At 39.3% G+C, this 18142-nt stretch overlaps 1 protein-coding gene across 4 annotated transcripts in view; it reads left to right on the top strand.

The window, feature by feature from the left end:
* Positions 1-18142, top strand: part of HIVEP2 (HIVEP zinc finger 2) — a 201946-nt gene that overhangs the window by 103861 nt on the left and 79943 nt on the right. For all 4 annotated transcript variants that reach the window (XM_055136533.1, XM_055136534.1, XM_055136535.1 and 1 more), the window contains exon 3: positions 8649-8759. The gene's annotated coding sequence lies outside the window, so the exon portion shown is untranslated. The remainder of the gene's footprint in view (positions 1-8648; positions 8760-18142) is intronic.

Raw genomic sequence — 18142 nt, 5'->3', positions numbered from 1 at the left:
TCTGTTAGCAGTTTCTCAAGTGCTTTGCGGCCAACCTTGGGCAGCAGTTTGGCACCCTCAGGCCTGTTTCTGGTCAGTTCTGAGTCTTTGTACATGAGTGTGTATACTAGACTGCAGTGGAGATAAACGATGCCATTGGTTTCTGTGCCGCATCCTGGATTCTGGCATTTTGCTTCACACGGCTGTGGCCAAACTAGAAATCCTAAACTGTGTTAGTCTATGTACTTCGAAATAGCAAAATCTTGCCCTAATCCCTGGCCCAAGTTCCTATTCCAGCAAGCCAGGCGGGGTTGGTGGGACAGGAATGTGGAAGGAATAGTACTTGTGGCTAAACTGTGCTCATGGCATTTAACATTAATATGGCATGTTCTTAGTGCTTATAGTAAGGTGATGATGAGGGTAGAGACTGAACTGAAGATTGTTAACCACACCAAGGAATGTGACAATGCCAAATTTCTTTGATCCACGCTTCCATTTTCTCCTCCAGTTTATAGGTTCCCTCATCTCCTTGTACTTTCATTCTGCCAAAAAAAAAAAAAAAACCCAAAATGCTTAGAGGTGGAATTGTTGTATTTCCTTGACCTTTGCAGTTCTCTGTTCTGTTTCTGTTGACTCCACTGGGTTTGCTGTACAACATATTGTAGATTGACAGGAAAAACCTCTCAAAGGGGATTTAAAAAAAATTACAGTAAGGTGTAGGTAATTCATTAATAATTTCATTCTTTTTCTGGATGTGTTTTCTTCCCGTTGTCAGCCAGTGTGGGAGGGAAGGGAAGAAAAATGTTGGAGCTGAGGGTGTTGTGTGGGTATGTGCCATCCAAAAGGATCTTATGGGAAAAATGCTCTATTCTTAATAATAAAAGTAAAATTCAAAGGAAATAACAGGAAGTAACTGAAGCTGATTCTATTGGAAAGCTATATTCTAAGGCTGTAAAATTGTTCATTATTAGAGCATATGCTTACCAAAGGCACTCACATGCATTACTTAGAGTTTGTATATAAATATGCATATATACAAAAATGGTAATTTTTTGCTAACCAGACTCGAACTTAGAATGTCATTAAGAACATTCCTGCTGCTGCCAAAGAAGAAAATTTGAGGAAGACCAAGGCAGATCTCCCCATTTCTTTTAGACAGGTTTTAAACAAGGGAAAGCATCTCTTTGTCTTGGTTAACTCTGAGTTCTGGTTAAAATCCCAGTGACCATCACTGTAACCCCACAGTAGAGGCAAGTGTACTTCTCTTGGAGCTTGAGGCTGCCCTTTCTTGTCTTCTGCTGCTCTGCTCACTCTCTAGATGTCCTGCCACCCCTAACCTGGTGACACCTCTGCTATTGAAGCCATTGGTCTCTTGATGCCTCCTTGTACTCAGCTTTAGTTTGGTTTAAATTCTGTGCACACACATTTTAGCATTAGTGCTTTATTTTGGGGGGGATGTGATGTATGGGGTACACTCAGCAGTACTTAGTGCTTACTCCTGGCTCTGCACTCAGGGGTTACTCCCGGAGGACTTAGGGGACCATTTGGGATGCTGGGGATTGAACTCCAATCAACTGTGTGCAAGGCAAGCACCTTACCCATTGTACTGTGCCTCTGGCTCCAGTACTTTAAGTTTTCACAGATAAGTTTTGTTTTCTGTGGCTCAGAGCTTATGTTATTATGCACTTCATTATCTCCTGTAAGAGCTGGTCCTGGGTTAGGTACCCTGCACACAGAAGGAATTGGATGGTTATTGCTGTTGAAGGGCTTTCGGAAACTATTGTTAGAGACTAGAACAGTGGTTTTCAGCCTCTTCGCACCTGCCATCCAGCTGCAGTGTGTGGCCAGCAGTCAAAAACCACTTCGAGAAAGCTGTGGGTCAGTCTGGACTTCACTAGCATTTCAGCACCCGCCGGGACTTGAACAAGTTGGACCCTGCCCAGACCTCCAGAAATCAAATCTTTCTTTTAACAAACCCTTTCAGTGACTTATATGCGTGTTTTAAAAATAAAGTCGAGTTAGGTGCCTCTCTTTAGGAGGGGTCTAAGACCCAGGACTTGTACCTCCCACTTTTGAGGGGCAGAGGCGTGAATCTGGGGCAAAACTCAGGAATCATGGTATAAATATCAGCCTCTCGATGCAAAGAGAAAGGGTTTAAGTTGGTCAGGGGCTCTTCAAGACTTCAGGCTCTGCATTTGTGCTCTGATTCAGGACAACTGCTATAATCAGGTCATTAAAAATCTTCCCCAACTTCTTATACCGAGGAACAGAAAGTATGATTTCCTTTTCCTTTCTTACCTCTCTCTTTTTTTTTTTCCTTTGCACTTGAAGTGCTTACACCCACTCAGCTGGCTATTTTGAACTCTGGGAAAGAAAATTTGTGGGCATCTTGCAGTCTTTCAGGAAACTAGGCTTAGGTTAAGTAGTTGCCACATTTTCTATGCATTTCTTTCTTTAGGGAGGTGGGAAAGTGCTATAGTGCAGCTTGACACACAGTGTGACTTTCGAAGTGTGGCTGGAAATCAGCTTCTGTCCTTATTTATCAACCATCAGGCAACCATCCTTTTTTCATCCCAGGCTTTCCATGAATTTCCCTCTCACCCCAATGTCCCGAGACTTTTGTCTAGTCCATTTTATGAAGTTTAAGACTGCTTAAGAGTGCATAAGTTTGCAACTGCTTAAGTTTGCAACTATGTTGGGTTGATTAAATTAAGGAAGGCAATAACGTTCTTCTACTTAGTGTTCACTAGCATGTAAAAAGAGCAAAGCCAGCAAATCTTCAGAAAATTTTTGTGGTGCCGGGGACCCAGCCCCGGCCTCACACATGCAAGGCGAGTGCTACATAGCTGGCCGAGCCCTTCCTGACTGTTACCCAATGCAAAGTTGATTGCTCAGGGAAAAGCATTTATTCAGGGGGAATTTATGAGAAGCGAACACAACCTAGTTGTTGGACTTGAGAAATGCAGTGTTTCCAGGCAAGTAAGATGGAAATGAGGCCAAGAAAGAGGAGGGAGTCGTAGAATCTAAAGATTTATTAAATATAAAAGTTGAAATGTGAATAAGAGAGGCATTATAATGTACATGGCTTTATTTATTTCATGGTAAAATAAAACTGCGCGGGTGGTCATGCGAGAGCGCCAACTCTCCTGAGGGAAACTTCGGAGGGAACCAGCTACTAGATGGTTCCATTAGTCTTTCACCCCTATACCCAGGTTGGATGACTGACTTGCACGTCAGGACCGCTACAGACCTCCAGCTTCGCGCTGCCCAGGCATAGTTCACAGTCTTTCAGGTCTTAACAAACGCCCAACCCTTTCACAGTTGTGCTATCACTCAAGGCCAGTATAAAAAATATTATAAATAATTAATAAAATGATGGACTGGAGTGATAGCACAGTGGGTAGGACGTTTGCCTTGCATGCGGCCAACCCAGGTTCAATTCTTCTGTCCCTCTTGGAGAGCATGGTAAGCTACCAAGAGTATCCCGCCCGCATGGCAGAGCCTGGCAAGCTACCCATGGCATATTCGATATGCTAAAAACAGTAACAACAAGTCTCACAATGGAGACATTACTGGTACCCGCTCGAGCAAATCGATGAACAACAGGATAACAGTGCTACTGTGCGACAATCAAATAATATTCTCTGGGTAAATTAAGCAATAATTTTGCAAATATGTGTGCAAATAATAAATAGAAAAGAATATCTTAAAAAAGAGAGGCAAGAAGTATACTCTCACTCTATCAGCCACCCAAATCTATTACAAAATAGTAACTAACAGAGAGATACGTGGGCAGAGTGCTTGTCTGGCACGGGGCTGAGGCAGGTTTGAACCCCCACATCTCCCCCTAGCAGCACCAAGTGTGATCCATTGAGTACTGAGTGAGGAGTGAGTACTGAGCAAGGAGTGAGCACAGCTGGTTGTGTCCCCAAACTAAGCAAACAAAAAAAATGATTCCTTTTTAGGACTATTCCTTACCCTTCAACTAAATTTTTCACAGGCTTGCAAAGCTGGTTGATTGTCACCATGATAAAAGAGGGTGACCCAAATGTTTTTTAAAAAATTTTCTCTCACTTCACACTCATGTTCTTCTCCAATTTCTTTCTGTTCTGCTCCTTTCTTTGTGTGTGTGTGTGTGTAACAGGGTTGGGGGCACACCTGGCCCTGCTCAAGGCCTACTCCTGGCTCTGTGCATAGATGTTATTCCAGGGGGGACTCCAGGAACCCTAAGGGGTACTGGGGATTGAACCTGGGTCGACTGTATGCAAAGCAAGCATCCTGCCCGCTGTTCTGTTAATCTAGTCCTCCTATTCTGAATTGAAAAACATCTTTATTATGATAGTTCTAAATAAGCTCCTGCTAAATATTAATAAACATTGCCTACAGAAGGCAAAGGAGCTCTGTGGCATGTTGAACGCGTTGGAAAACGTGCTCTTTTTGATACACAACCATAGGCAAGGACCTCCTAGGCTCAGGGTCATCCTCTGTGAAGAGAAAGTGTTTGATGATGAAGGGTTGCAAGTCACAGACTTACTGCAGGATACCATTTAGAAAAACACCACACTCCCTTCAGGAGGGAATTTAGTGACATGGTTGCAGTGACAAGGACAAGTATAGTGCTACCAGAGTCCAGATGTGTCTCTCTCATCTGGCGAGGAACTTTCTGTTTACCACATGGCGGTAAATTACTCAGCTGGCGAAAGTTACTCAAGTTCAGCCTTATATGCACATCTAATTCATTGTATATAAATAATAGAAGCATTTAAAAAAACATTAGCTCAGGATAAATAACTCAATTGTTTAGATCTTGTAGCTGATTGAACTACAACATTCATATTTATTTAGGTTTGCCCATGGAGTCAAAATAGGACTGCTAAAGGTATCTGGGGTTTTTTTGTTTGTTTTCTTCTGAGATGATGAGGCAGACAATTAAAACATGAAGACAAGATGGTTTAGACTTAACTGCTTTCATCAGTTTATTAAGCTGTTTTAATTGGATAATTCTGTGGTATAGAAATTGTAGAGGACCTACTATTATCAGTTTGGTGTTATTCACTTTTAAAGAATATTTTGTAGTGGTTTGTATGTATAAGACTCACCTATTATGCAGACAACAGATCTCTATCTTCTCTGCTAATTAGGGGCAGTATTTAACTGAATTGTCCTTATAGGTGACTAATATTTTTTTGCTTTGGAAAGTTAATGATGCCCGTGGGGGTCTCTGGGTGACCTGTGTATTGAGGAGGAGAGAGGCCACCGCCTCTGCTGGTTTCTCTCTGTCACCTCTGCCCCAGGGAATGGCTGGGGAAGTCTGGGACTAATTGAGTCTGCTGTCAGCCTTGCTCCTTGCAGGAGAGTCAGCCCTAAGCCTAGACCTGTTTGGAAGTTCTGAGGAAGGGTGAGGGGATGGGAAGAGAGAGAGGGAGAGAAAGAGTAAGAGAGATGGACAGACAGACAAGACAGAGACAGAAAGAGACAGAGAAACAGAGAGGGGAGAGATAGACAAACAGACAGAGACAGAGAGACAGAGACAGAGGCAGAGTGAGAAAGAGGCAGAGAGGCAGAGGAAATCAATTGGTACACATGTTCAAGTTCAAGTATGAAAGTTCACGTGTCTATTAGGGAGATAGGGGCGACCCCTATGCACCACCTGCGCACAGCAGCGATGTGCTCCTGCAGCCTCCGGACCCTCTGTCTTTGTTCCAGTGCTTTCTATAGGGTTTCTCCCAACCCGCCCCACATGGGCCTTTCTATCTAGGTGAGTCCCTTGCTCGAGTGGTTACCAAGGAGACAACTTAAGACTAGTTGAGGATCTTCTTTGATACCCCTTTGCTGGCCTTGTTTCTGCGGGAGCTTCTCTCTGATGGGGGTCCAGCCTTCTCCAGTCTGTGCTGGCATCAGGCAAAGGTTAAATTAGGCCTTAATTCCTCTGTTCACAAGGCAGGTTTGTTTTTTTTTTTTTTAAATCAACCTTGGGGTTATTTGGTTTTATTACCTCTTAAGAACTCATTGCCTGGAAGTGAGAGGTCCTGCTTCATTAATATGAGGTGTCCATACCGCAGCCATTGAAAAATGTCTTTTTTTTCTTTACAAATACCTGTTTTTATTTTGATCTGGAAAAAGAGAAAAATTTCTAAATAATTTGAAATCACTGACCACTTAGGTAACCATAGTTATATTGAAATTAGAGTGTATTTGCTAGGTTATTGGTGAAAAAAAATTTTTTTTTAATATTCTCAAGAACCAATATAGTAGGTACCTTCGAAATGGGAAAGAACAGAAAGAGGATTGACAGATCTTTTGGGAGCTGAGCTGGGAGTGGGGGGTGGCGGATGGAGCAGGAGTCCACCCCTCGTGGTATTCATGGGATAGTCTTGGCTTTGTGCTCAGGACTGCCCGATAGTGGGTGGAGATCCTTTCCACAGTACAGTAGCCAGCCAGAGTTGGCTGCACGCAAGAAGTGCAAGGAAGCACGTTGTCTCCTATACTGTCTCTTTGGCCCCAGATCTTGACTTTCATACAACGTCACATTATACATGGAAAAAAATCACAGAACACAAGTTCTTGAGAACCTTTCAGGTCAATCCACTTCACGGGGTATGGGTTATAGCTCATTTCTTGGAAAGTGATAACAATGAATACTTAAACTGTGAACTAGCACAAAAACCATCTTGGAAAAAATTCAGAGATCATATTATGAAGCTAGCTACCAAACATTTGAAAGAGCCTTTGTAATGCTTTCATAAAAGCCCTGGAAAAGTACAATAGTATTTTTACAGCTCTAAATATTCAAATGTGAAAACTCTGTAGTGCCTTTTTGCAGTTTATTGTTTAGGTGCTTACATTTGTCGATCATTGTAATTTAAAATAACCAAACCATTTGGCATTTATCTTCTCATATTTATGGCAAGAGCCCTAGAATAATACATAAAGACTTTAATCTCTGTGAATACAGATCTCTTTTTGCTCCATATCCAAATTAAGTAACTATTTCTTGAATAACAGTAAGATTAGAATCTAGACAAGGTTATACTGGAAGTGAAATTATATTTCTCACATCTGCTCAGGATGTCTTAGCAGGTATAGTTATTGTATTTTCTTTTCATTAGCATTGTTTCTGTTTTACCTGGCCTACCTTAAAATAGTAGAGAGTAGATTTATTGTCACTTGTTATTTTTAATGAAGGCATTCGTGGCTGCGTGACCTCTTATTGTCTAGTTCTCCCTCTCAAAGAACCCAGCAAGCTACCGAGAATATCCTGCCTGCATGGCAGAGCCTGGCAAGCTCCCTGTGGCTTATTCAATATGCCAAAAACAATAACAATGATGTGTCTCATTCCCCTGACCCTGAAAGAGCCTCCAATGCGGCACCATTGGGAAGGACGAGTAAAGAGAGGCTGCTAAAATGTCAGGGCTAGGAAGAATGGAGATGTTACTGGCGCCTGCTTGAGCAAATAGGTGAACAACGGAATGACAGTGATGCAGTGATACTGTCATTGTCACTGTCACCCCGTTGTACATCGATTTGCTCAAGCAGGCACCAGTAACGTCTCCGTTGTGAGATTTATTACAGTTTTTGGCATATCCAATACGCCACGGGTAGCCTTGCCCCTGGCAGAGCCTCTCTGCCGTGTGAGCGGAATACTCTCAGTAGCTTGCCGCGCTCTCGGAGAGGATGCAGTGATACAGTGACTTTAAATGAAATGCTATGAATTAAGACTTTATATGGTGGAATTGCGGGAGTGACAGTATATGACTAATTTCAAATTGCATAATCAATGCAATTTTGACTTTGGAATAGGATAGGTTTTTGACTTTAACTAGAACATGATTATGTTTGATGTTATGGGATTCAAAAACATACTAAATTTATCACAAAATTTATCCCCTGATACCTGAGTTTGGAGTAACTGAATAATGGTCCAGTTTTCTGTTGCATCCTTCTGTTCGACCTTCAAACATCCTGTTCATTTTAAACTCTTGCCTATGGAAAGATAACTTGCTTTCTCTTAAACATTCTCTTGGAGCTGAGATAGTAATTTTAATATTTGACCTTCAGAAATAAAGTGAATTACTGATTATATATATCATATGTATAATGTGCTTATATATACACACACTGTGATAAAGCTATGTATGGATCTTTGGTAGAATAAATTATTTCTGTGAAAAACTTGGTATAAGGTTCTTGGAATGATTTGGAAACTCATGCTAGTTTTCAGTTTACAGTCTACCACATGGAGGGAATACATGTAGCTAGAACTTAACTTGATGGAACTGCAACCTGTACATTTTCATTGAATCATGAATTAGAACCGATGACTAGAGTTCCAGAGCCATCAATTGCTTCTTTCTTCATCTCTAATTTTGGGTTTTATAACTGACTTAGAGAACTATTATTTCCTTCTACCAATTAGTACTGGATATGAAACTTCTGCCCTCACATTTTGTTATTATTTTATTGTTTTCTTTATGCTTGAGCACTCATTTGACCCAGAAACAGAAAATTTAATCTAGTAGCCAGATTCTTTTGTGGTTTTATAGTTTTTCACTGGCACAGTAATTTAGGAGGAGACCTAATAGTAAGTTTGATCTTATTTCTGTGTTACTAATGTATACATCATATAATGCTGCTCTATGTAAACCATATCCTTTTTCTTTCTTCATTAGGTGGCATCTTTGAATTTTTAAAAAGAAAATGATAATTAGATCTACTTGAAGAATTAAGTGAATTTATTTGGTTGGAACATTTTTGCCAATTCTTTAACATTCAGCCTCTGGGTAAGTTAAGTCGAATACTTTCTGTATGATTTTATTTTAAAATTATTTTTAAAAATCCCTCAAGTGAAATATTAAGCTTTGTATGAGAATTTGATGGTAATAATAAGAGGAGAATCTTAAAATCTGCCGAAATTAAAATCTAAAATCTGATAAAATTTTCATAAAATTTGTCTTTACTGCATTAAAAATGTATTCTAAGTAAAAAGGTGAGTTTAGAAAATGTCACTATAATTTGAATCTAAATAGTTTTTTACTGGCTATTCTTTTTTGTGGAGAGGATTGGGCCACATTCAGCAGTGCTCAGGGTTTGTTCTGAATACAGTGCTGTGGTTTACTCGTGCAGTACCAGGCATTCCACTGGGGTCAGCTATATGCAAGGCTAGTGTTTTACCTCCTGTACTATCTCTCCAGCTTAGATAATGTTTTAATGATTATTTGCTTGTATTCTTGAGCTAATGTGAGAATATAATAATTTACTCTTATTAAGATATTTATAATTATGTTGTACTATATGAAGTGTAAATTCTAGATATAATCAATATAGCAATTCTCTGTATTTTAAAATCACATTTCTGTTTGACAGATAGCTTTCTGTAGGAAGACTAGAAATTTTAAGCACTTGATCTGTTCAACTTATTTGCTGCTGTGTGTCTTGCTTCAGAAATCTCTGGAGGTAGAAAACTTTTAGACAGGAAGAGTTTAGGCTTTTAACAAATTATTGGTGGTGCCAAGACAGAATTTAGTAGGAACAGGACTTTGGCTACGGTTAAAATGTCAGAATAGTAAAAGCCTGCTCTGTCAAACAGATTTTTGGCATCAGGAGCCTAAATGATACTGATTTTAGGGTTTGGCTTTTTTTTTTTTTTAATCCAGGCAAATGCAAGTTTTAATTAACCCTTTACACAGTGACAGAAAAAAATAGAAAATTTTTTAATGTAGATTGAATCACAAGATTTGAGTTTCTGAAATTCTAAACATTTACTGATGATTCCCGGTTGTACAGCATATTACTTAACATTCCCCTGAGTAAACAGGAGCAATTTTAAAACTTGATGACCAACCGTGAATAGGAGAGGAAAATGCCTTGCTATTTGGGGTGGAGACTCAGAAGCCAACTGAGTGCTTTACCTGCAGGCACCTTGGTGCAGGTTGAGGGCAAGTGGCCCTGCAGGGATGTTGTCGCATCATCCATGCAGTGCCACCTGTGCCTCTGCCTGTCTGAAGTCTGCTCCCTTGAGCCTACTGCCATGGACTACTCTTTGCTAATAGAGCTTTTGAGTGTTTATGAATACAGAGATATCAAGCTTAGGAAACATGGGAGTCTCTTCATCGTGCCTGTAAGGTTTATAACGCAGCATTTTTTTTTTCTTTTTGGGTCACACCTGGCGATGCTCAGGGGTTACTCCTGGCTCTGTGACCCAGCATTTTTGTGATCAATAATTTCCATTGTTTTAATCGATTTTATTTTTTAAATTTAATGACCATGGGATACAGTTACAAAGCTTTTGTGATTAGGTTTCAGTCATACAGTTCCAACACCCATCCCTCACCAGTGTACATTTCCCACCACCAATATCCCCCATATCCCTCCTTGCTCCCTCGCCCCAGCCAGAGTATATGGGAGATACTTTTCTTTTCTCCCTCCCTCCCTCCCTCCCTCCCTCCCTCCCTCCCTCCCTCCCTCCCTCCCTCCCTCTCTCTCTCACTCTCTCTCCTTTTGGGCATTATGGTTTGCAATACAGATACGAAGAGGCCATCATGTTTGGTCCTTTACCCACTTTCAGCACACATCTCCTATCCAGAGCGATCCCTTGCAACCATCATTGTCATAATGGTTCCTTCTCTGTCCCAACTTCCCTCTCCCCCTGCCCTTGAGGCAGGCCTCCAACTGTGGTCCATTCATCATCATTATGGGCAAATGGTGCCATTTGGATTTTTTATAAGTAATTAAAGGCGGGGGGGGGGAGTTAAGGCAGCTAGATGGAAAATCCATCAGGAAGAGAACTGTTTTTTAGAAAGTTTTGAAAGCAAAGCTTTAATTTCTTCAATAACTATAGTAGATGCTAAAAGATGAAAATTAATACTCTAAACCACTGACTTAATGTCTTTGTCTACCACACTGAATTTTCCATCTACTCAAGAGGCTGTCTTTACAATTATTCCTACAGAATCTCAGTGTTAGAGTTCAATATTGTCAGTGGCACTGAGTTGTTTTATTTTATTTTTAAGTTGTTGGGCCATACCCAGTGATGTGCAGGGATTACTTCTGACTCTGTGCTCAGGAATTACTCCTAGTAGTTCTCCAGGAATCACGTAGGATGCCTGAAATTGAAGCTGAGTCAGACGTATGAAAGGCCAGCGTCCTACCCTCTGTACTCTCTCACCAGTCCCCAAAATGAAATTGTTTAGGAGACTGTTCTGCCCAGGCTTCCTGGGGCGTGAGTGGGTTTCGGCTTCCTTGAGAATCCTGGCAGCAGGAGCTCTGAACTTCTTTGGTTCAAGCTTGCTCTTTGGGGTCAGAGTATTAAAGGAAATTATTTTGTGTTAGGTTAAATAAGTATGCTACTTCATTCATGAAGTTACGTGAGGTTTGAACACCAGTATGTACAAGAGGTTAGTAACTGGTAGTGATGATGATGCTGCTGATTAGTAATGGTGATTGTTGAAACAAAACAATAATTATCCCATTAGTCATGTGAACTGATTTCTTACTTTGTGGGTATAACTGGAAAGTTGGGCACATTTTTCTCAATGAAGTTAAATGCTTATTTTAGTAAAGTAGCGCTTCCTTGGAAATTAGAGAGCTGTTTCTATGACCTTTGTCATGTAAACCAGCAACTTCTCCAGGATTTTATCTGTGAACTTGGCCTTATCCAGGAGCTCAAGTAAGGATTATTTTTTCCAAATTATAAATTTTAAAATTGATATTTTTTGAGTTTCCAGATCTCAAATTGTTGGTAGAAAGAAAATATTTTGCAAAGTAAGAAGGAATCCCTCACTATAAGAATTATCTTCCTTTAAAGGAATTGTGAACAAAGAGTAAATTCAAGTGATTTTATCTTTACAGTAATGTTGCTTTTCATATCCTGCCATTTTCTTTCAAGTAGCTAATGCATTTGACCAATCTTGACATTATTCATTTTCAAGTAATTATCTGTATTATGGACCTGTAACCACAAGCACCTATTTATATTCATCACTGCACTGAATGTAACAATTTAGGAATTATGTTAGTGATAATTTTCCTTTAGCTGAGGAAGGGTAAGAGTGCAGGTAAAAATTAACATTCACTGGGCATGTCCTGAGTGAGGTTCTGTGCTATACAGGTCCTTCATATTTTTAAGGTAAAGATTTTGATTACCATATTTATTTGAGGAAGTCAGATATCAGAGCATTAATTAATTTGCTGAGAATTTTGTGATTATTGTGGCTAATACTTTTTGATTTCAGACGTTATTATGATTTTAGTTTAAAAGAAGACATATATGACATGTAATTCTTTTTTTCTGTGGAAGTTTCACTTATATATTTTCCCAAGAATTAAAATATTTATCCCTCTCTTCTTCCTTTCTCTTTGGATATAGCTTTATATGAATTATTTTGTCATTGTATATTACAGAAAATAGAGTGAGGAAAACTTCTAATCATTCTAGTTTGATAAACTTTAGCATGTTTTATAACAATTTGATACAGCTGCAAATTAATCCTGCTGTTTAAAGGATCTGATATAAGTTTTCCTGGTATCAGACATAATGCAGAGTAAACTTTGCACATCAGTGTAGTAAGCCATTCGAAATGTTTATTTTGGCATAGGGTCTTTTTACAGCCTTTCAAATGAACATAGTTCTTAGGTTTATGTTTTAAGGGAACTAAGGGAGATAACAATATTTATGATTGAGAATTGCAAGTAGATGGGTAACCCATAGCCACTCGATGTCCTGCTTACGGTGCCCACATTTTACTTTGTCATTATGACCAATGAAAATGGACTGCATTTCTGTTAGCTTCTTGGGTTATTATATGGTCTTATTTTTCCAAAATTCTATTCTTACCTTTCACACGACTTGGCACATTTTCATTTTGTGTGTCAAGTATTTAATTTGGCTATAGTTATTTTGTTTCAATATTCAGTACACCTCTTGATGGAATCATTGTTAACTCAACATACAGTAATTAAGCCTGTAGCATGAGCAAAGCACATCCCCCCCAACCCTGAGTATTCTTGGCCACTTGATAGATGGACTGAAGATTTTCTTTGGTATTATTTCATAGTTTTCCTCTGACTGTTAGTGTTATCTCTTCATTTTCGCTTACAGTAGAAGATGGTTTGGTTGAGGGAGAACTTTTATCTTTTACTCTTCACAAAAAAACCTGCAAAAGGAACTGAGCAATTGTTCTGGTAGATAGATAGAGTATAGATGCACACTCTCTGGGATTTCAGAATTAACGGGATCCATTGAATTTAGCTTGTGGTAGTGGGAAGCCCCTGAACATTTTTTCTTTTAAGCTAAAGAACAATATTATCTGAGCTGTGCTTTGGGAAGGTGAGTCGGTGGATTGTGTTGGATGACGTAGGGTGTAGGATGCGGGCGGGTGGGGTGAGTGGGCGCTAGAGTCCCTGAAAGTACAGAAGCCACTTAGGAAGCACTCACATTAATTCACACAAGAGCTGTCACCTCATGTTGTGCCCTTTATGAATCCTCCCACACGTAGATCACAAACGAAAGCACTACTCAGAAGACTTTAAGAGAACATTGAATTCCAGGATCAGGGAATTCGGACTTAACTTCCATCTCTTCCTCAGTTTGCTGCTTCTCATGTTTTGCAATGATGCCCAGATTGCTTCCTTTCCACTCAGCTCATTCTTCTTATGCCTATCCTTATACTTCCCCATTAGTGACTTGAGTGATTGTCCCTGGGTTCTGTGTACTGTTACCCTGTCCAGATGGTCCTTTGGACATTTGCCAGTTGTACCCAGAGTTTCTTCTGGGTACAGTAAGACTTTGTGCATCGGGAGATCAGCAAGGTACTGAGAGTCATATTGGGGTGGTAGCAATAAGATTGACAGGACACAGACAAACAGTAGGAGGTGAATGTACAGGAAGTCTATGTGGGGCACCTGTTAGGAAGTAAGAGGTGTGTGTGGGGGGAGTGCATGCACATTTAAGTGTGTGCACTCTGAGGGTGGGGAACAGGAGGAAGCTGTCAGAAATGATACCATTGAGTGTTCAGCCTGGGAATTTGAATATTTCTTTTAATAGAAAAAGGGAAGTAAAGAAAGTTGGTTTGGTTAGCAGGATGATGAATTTGAGTGCATACCAGTTGAGTTAGAGATAAAAGTAGCTGGAAAAACATGTTTTATATTTCTTTGCTTTTCTTTTTTTTACATGATGGTCTATGTTTGAAGCCAAAATTCACTAGAAGGCTTGAGTCTTCTTCCTTTTTTTTTTTTTTTTTTTTGCTACCTCGAACTCCTTAAATACTACCCAATTGTTTAGAATGATTTTTAGCTCTTGTCAGTCTTACCTCTGACAAAACCCTACACAAATTCACCTCCTCAGGAACATGTGTACTTGTTAGAGTGTTTGCACCAGTCAGAATTGTGCCTTTCAGCCTCCTAAAATAAAAACATACAGGGAAAAGTAGCTATCTTTTCCTTCTGAAGAGCATGATCATTGTCATCTCACGACTTGCTGAAATAGCACAGCAAAGGAACATTTTTTGGCAGACTGGAAAGTCTAGGGACTGCGCAAACATATGCACTTCTCCTTGGCTATGATGTGTTCAACACAGGCAGTTGAGTTCAGGAAAGCAGGGGGGTTTTTACTTGAGTGCTGCACTCAACAGCAAAGAAAGTATTAGCTGCTCATTATTCTTGTAACTGGTTGTATTTGTAACAACAGAGTCCATAGGTTCTTAACTGTGCTGGTAGCAATGAATTGGCTGGCTCTAGTGTAATCTCCCTCCCACCCGACCCCCCCCCACACACACATATACTGAGGACTTTTTGAATTTAAGAAGAGAGGCTCTTGATTAAATCAGTTTAAGAGCATATATAATGATCCTGTAATTATCATTTGTCATTATCTTCAGTACTAATGATTAAAGCAAACACTTAATAACTATAGGGCAGTAAATATATTTTAGATCTTGAGCCATAAAGAGATTTCCACTAACAGGATGTTTTGTGCACAAATAAATGATTCATTGACTGTAGCAGATCTTGATTCTGTCATCAGCCTAAAGTGGAAATTTTGAGAATACCAATCATCACAGACGCCAACACTAAGTTGGCTTGAACCGCCATCCTTCTTACAGGGAACCTGAGCTTTTTTGGCTATTTGTAGCAGTTTTACTTCAGTTAAACTCAATGAATATTTATGGCATTTCTGTCACATGTAATTTAGTGTTCTGATAGAGGAATACAATGATGAGTTAGCCTCCATTTTAGCCTACCACTTGTTTAAAAACATAAAACAGAAGAAAGACTAGTATGTCCCTGATTCAGATATAAGAGAGCTTAATAATGCCCCCAGAGATGTATAAATAAAAAGTGTTGCAACTTCACAGGAGAAAGAAATCATAGGCTTTAACTTGTGGGTATGTGGGGGTGTGTTGGTACAAAAGGACGTGGGGATCAAGGAGTATTTCCTGAGAAAGTCTTTGAAAGATAGAAAATGTGTCTATGAGTAAGCCATTGTGCTTGGTGTTAAATGTATGAAAAATGAGCATTTTTTTTCTCCATGTAGCAGACCACTTCATTGAGGATGTAAAATATGTACATAATTACTAACATCCAGACAGTTTTCATCATCAGTGTGATAACTGGAATGAATGGAGGAAAGGGTTATGAGAATGCAGAAGAGCAAGATACTAATTTTGACAGGGAAACGGGATCCTTGCATGGGGGTAAAATTTATAATTGAGGCCTGAACATTTAGTTAGAAGATTCAAAAGTATTTTCACTGTCAGAAATGTAGCTGGAAACCAAACAGAAACAAGAATCAAAGAAATTAAAAGTGCCAGATATATAGAGAGAAGTTCTTGCTTGTTAACTATTATAAGTCAGATTCTAATCCAGGAACTTTGTATTTCAGGAAGTATGCTCAGAAATGTAAAATGCTATAAAGTCACCCATGTAATGATCTGAAAAAGAGTCCAAAGCATTTGGAAACTTAAGGATCAGGAATGGCTTCTGAACGAGTAACAGTAGGGTAGGGATTCTAAAGATTATTACTTGTCTCGGAAATAGGAATGAATTCCATTAATGAGAAGACACTAAGCTTTCTTCAGTGATTCCTTCTAGATGGATTTCTCATAGAAGCTTATTTTTATGCTTCATTAGATTTTATTTTTTAGCTGGTTTAAGAGATATCACTGGAGCATGTGCTAGTCTTTGAAAACTTTAAAATATTGAGAGAAAAAAAAACACATTAGCTTCCAAGATTGTTTTCTCACAAGTGAGAGATGGAAGGACGAGCTTCTCCTTCCTCCCTTCTTCCTTTTTCCTCCTTCCCACTCCTTTCCCGGGCAGTAACCAGCTGATTATCTGGAGTTCCATCGCCACACCCTTGGCTCAAGGTCAGGGAAGTCCTCGGGCTCTCCTTGGCTCTTTTCCCATGTGGAGGGAGATTTCCACCGAGAACAATCCCGGGAAGTACGTGCCCACATAGACACACAAATATGCACATACACACACAGTTCTTTTCCTGTTCTCAAGGATATTCATGTGCCAATAAACAGACAAAACAAACAGCCATAGACATGCGTCCAGTGTCACATCCAATCACAGAAATGTAAGGCGGGACTTTAGCAGTCTGGCAGGAGGTAGTAGGGTTAGATTATTAACCATTTCACATTTAGGAATAATAATGGAGGAGCTAAAAAAAATTGCTTTGTTAAGATGAATAGCGACATTGAGCTATGGAATGCAAAGAGGTAAAATTTACATTAGAGTTTGGTTTGGTTGATTTGATGTGTTTAGTAAAATACAATGATTAGAGCAAGTTGGCCAGAGTGAAGGAACTTTCAGTAACACCTTAAATTGTATTATGTCACCCCATAATTTAAAGGGAGAGGAACTGAAAGGCCGAGTGGCATGGAAGGAAAAGCAGTTGCTCTTTAAGATAGTATATAAGTTTGGTGAGTGTGAATGTATTTAGAATCACTCTTTCATTCATCAATTCTCTTGCTTGATTGCAGGGTCAATAAACATGTACTTGAGTTCATGGTGTGTCCCAGGTTCAGGCTGAGAATTGGAGTTGAGAAAAGACATGCATAATGTAAAATAAATTGTATTCTACTTATTGGAAACTATATCATAAAAATAAGTTTTCCTATCTTGTATAGAGAGACAAGATGAAATGGCATTGTGACATATAGTAATGCTTCCTTTATACCCCTCAAAGCTATTTCCTGCCACTGGGACCCCTAAAATGTCTTCAGTATGCTAGAATATAGTAACCCGTTATTGATCTGTGATAGCGGGACTGCTCAAATCATCTCAGGAAATCACCATTTATTCTGCTTATTACTCTTCACTTAGTAGAACATTCGGGTTCTTTACCCCACTCCCAGTGACAGAGAAAGATTGAATTGGCAAATTGTTTCATCCAGTTGCTATTCTCCTGTCTTATCAGATATTTAGAAATAAATAGGACTAGTTTTGAGAAATTTTATAAATATCCTATTCTCCTGGCAAGCTCCCCGTGGCTATTCGATATGCCAAAAAACAGTAACAAGTCTCACAATGGAGACGTTACTGGTGCCCACTCAAGCAAATCGATGAACAGCAGGATGACAGTGCTACAGTGCTCCTCAGGCAGGGCTATTTTCTATAGGTCATTGTAGCAGTGATCAAATTCAAAGGAGGGACAGTGGACAGTGAGGCTGTTTTGGGCTTTTCTTTGGGGCCCATAAATCTGACAGTATCGTGATAGATCCCTGGCCAGGTAATAAAAATCTCTTTTTAGCCAACTTTTTTTATTGCCTCTGCATTTTTCAAAGTTTTCAAATTTTCTGCTTTTCTGTAAACTGACACCTATAACTGAAAAGTTTGAGTACTATGGGCTTTGTTCATACTTTAATTTCAGCATGGTTATGTTGTATGAGAAAAAAATTTCATTTTATCCACCTACTTATAGCGTTTATGAGTACTTGGGCAAAAGAGAACATTCTACCCTATTTACATCTATTTTGTACTGCAGAAACTTCACTTCAATATAGAAAATTTGTCATAGAACTCATAGTCTTGATTTGTTTATGCTTTCCAAGCAACTATAAAAGACATATATGGAATAAGAATAAATTAAAATAATTATCATTATTCAAAAAATGTATAAATTTTTAATTTGGGGAAGTGTTGAACATTTTAGCAAATGTTT

The sequence above is a fragment of the Sorex araneus genome, chromosome 4 (genome assembly GCF_027595985.1).
Source record: "Sorex araneus isolate mSorAra2 chromosome 4, mSorAra2.pri, whole genome shotgun sequence".
NCBI lineage: Eukaryota > Metazoa > Chordata > Mammalia > Eulipotyphla > Soricidae > Sorex > Sorex araneus.
Note: the sequence above shows the minus strand (reverse complement) of the source record. Positions and strands in the feature narration are given on the sequence as shown.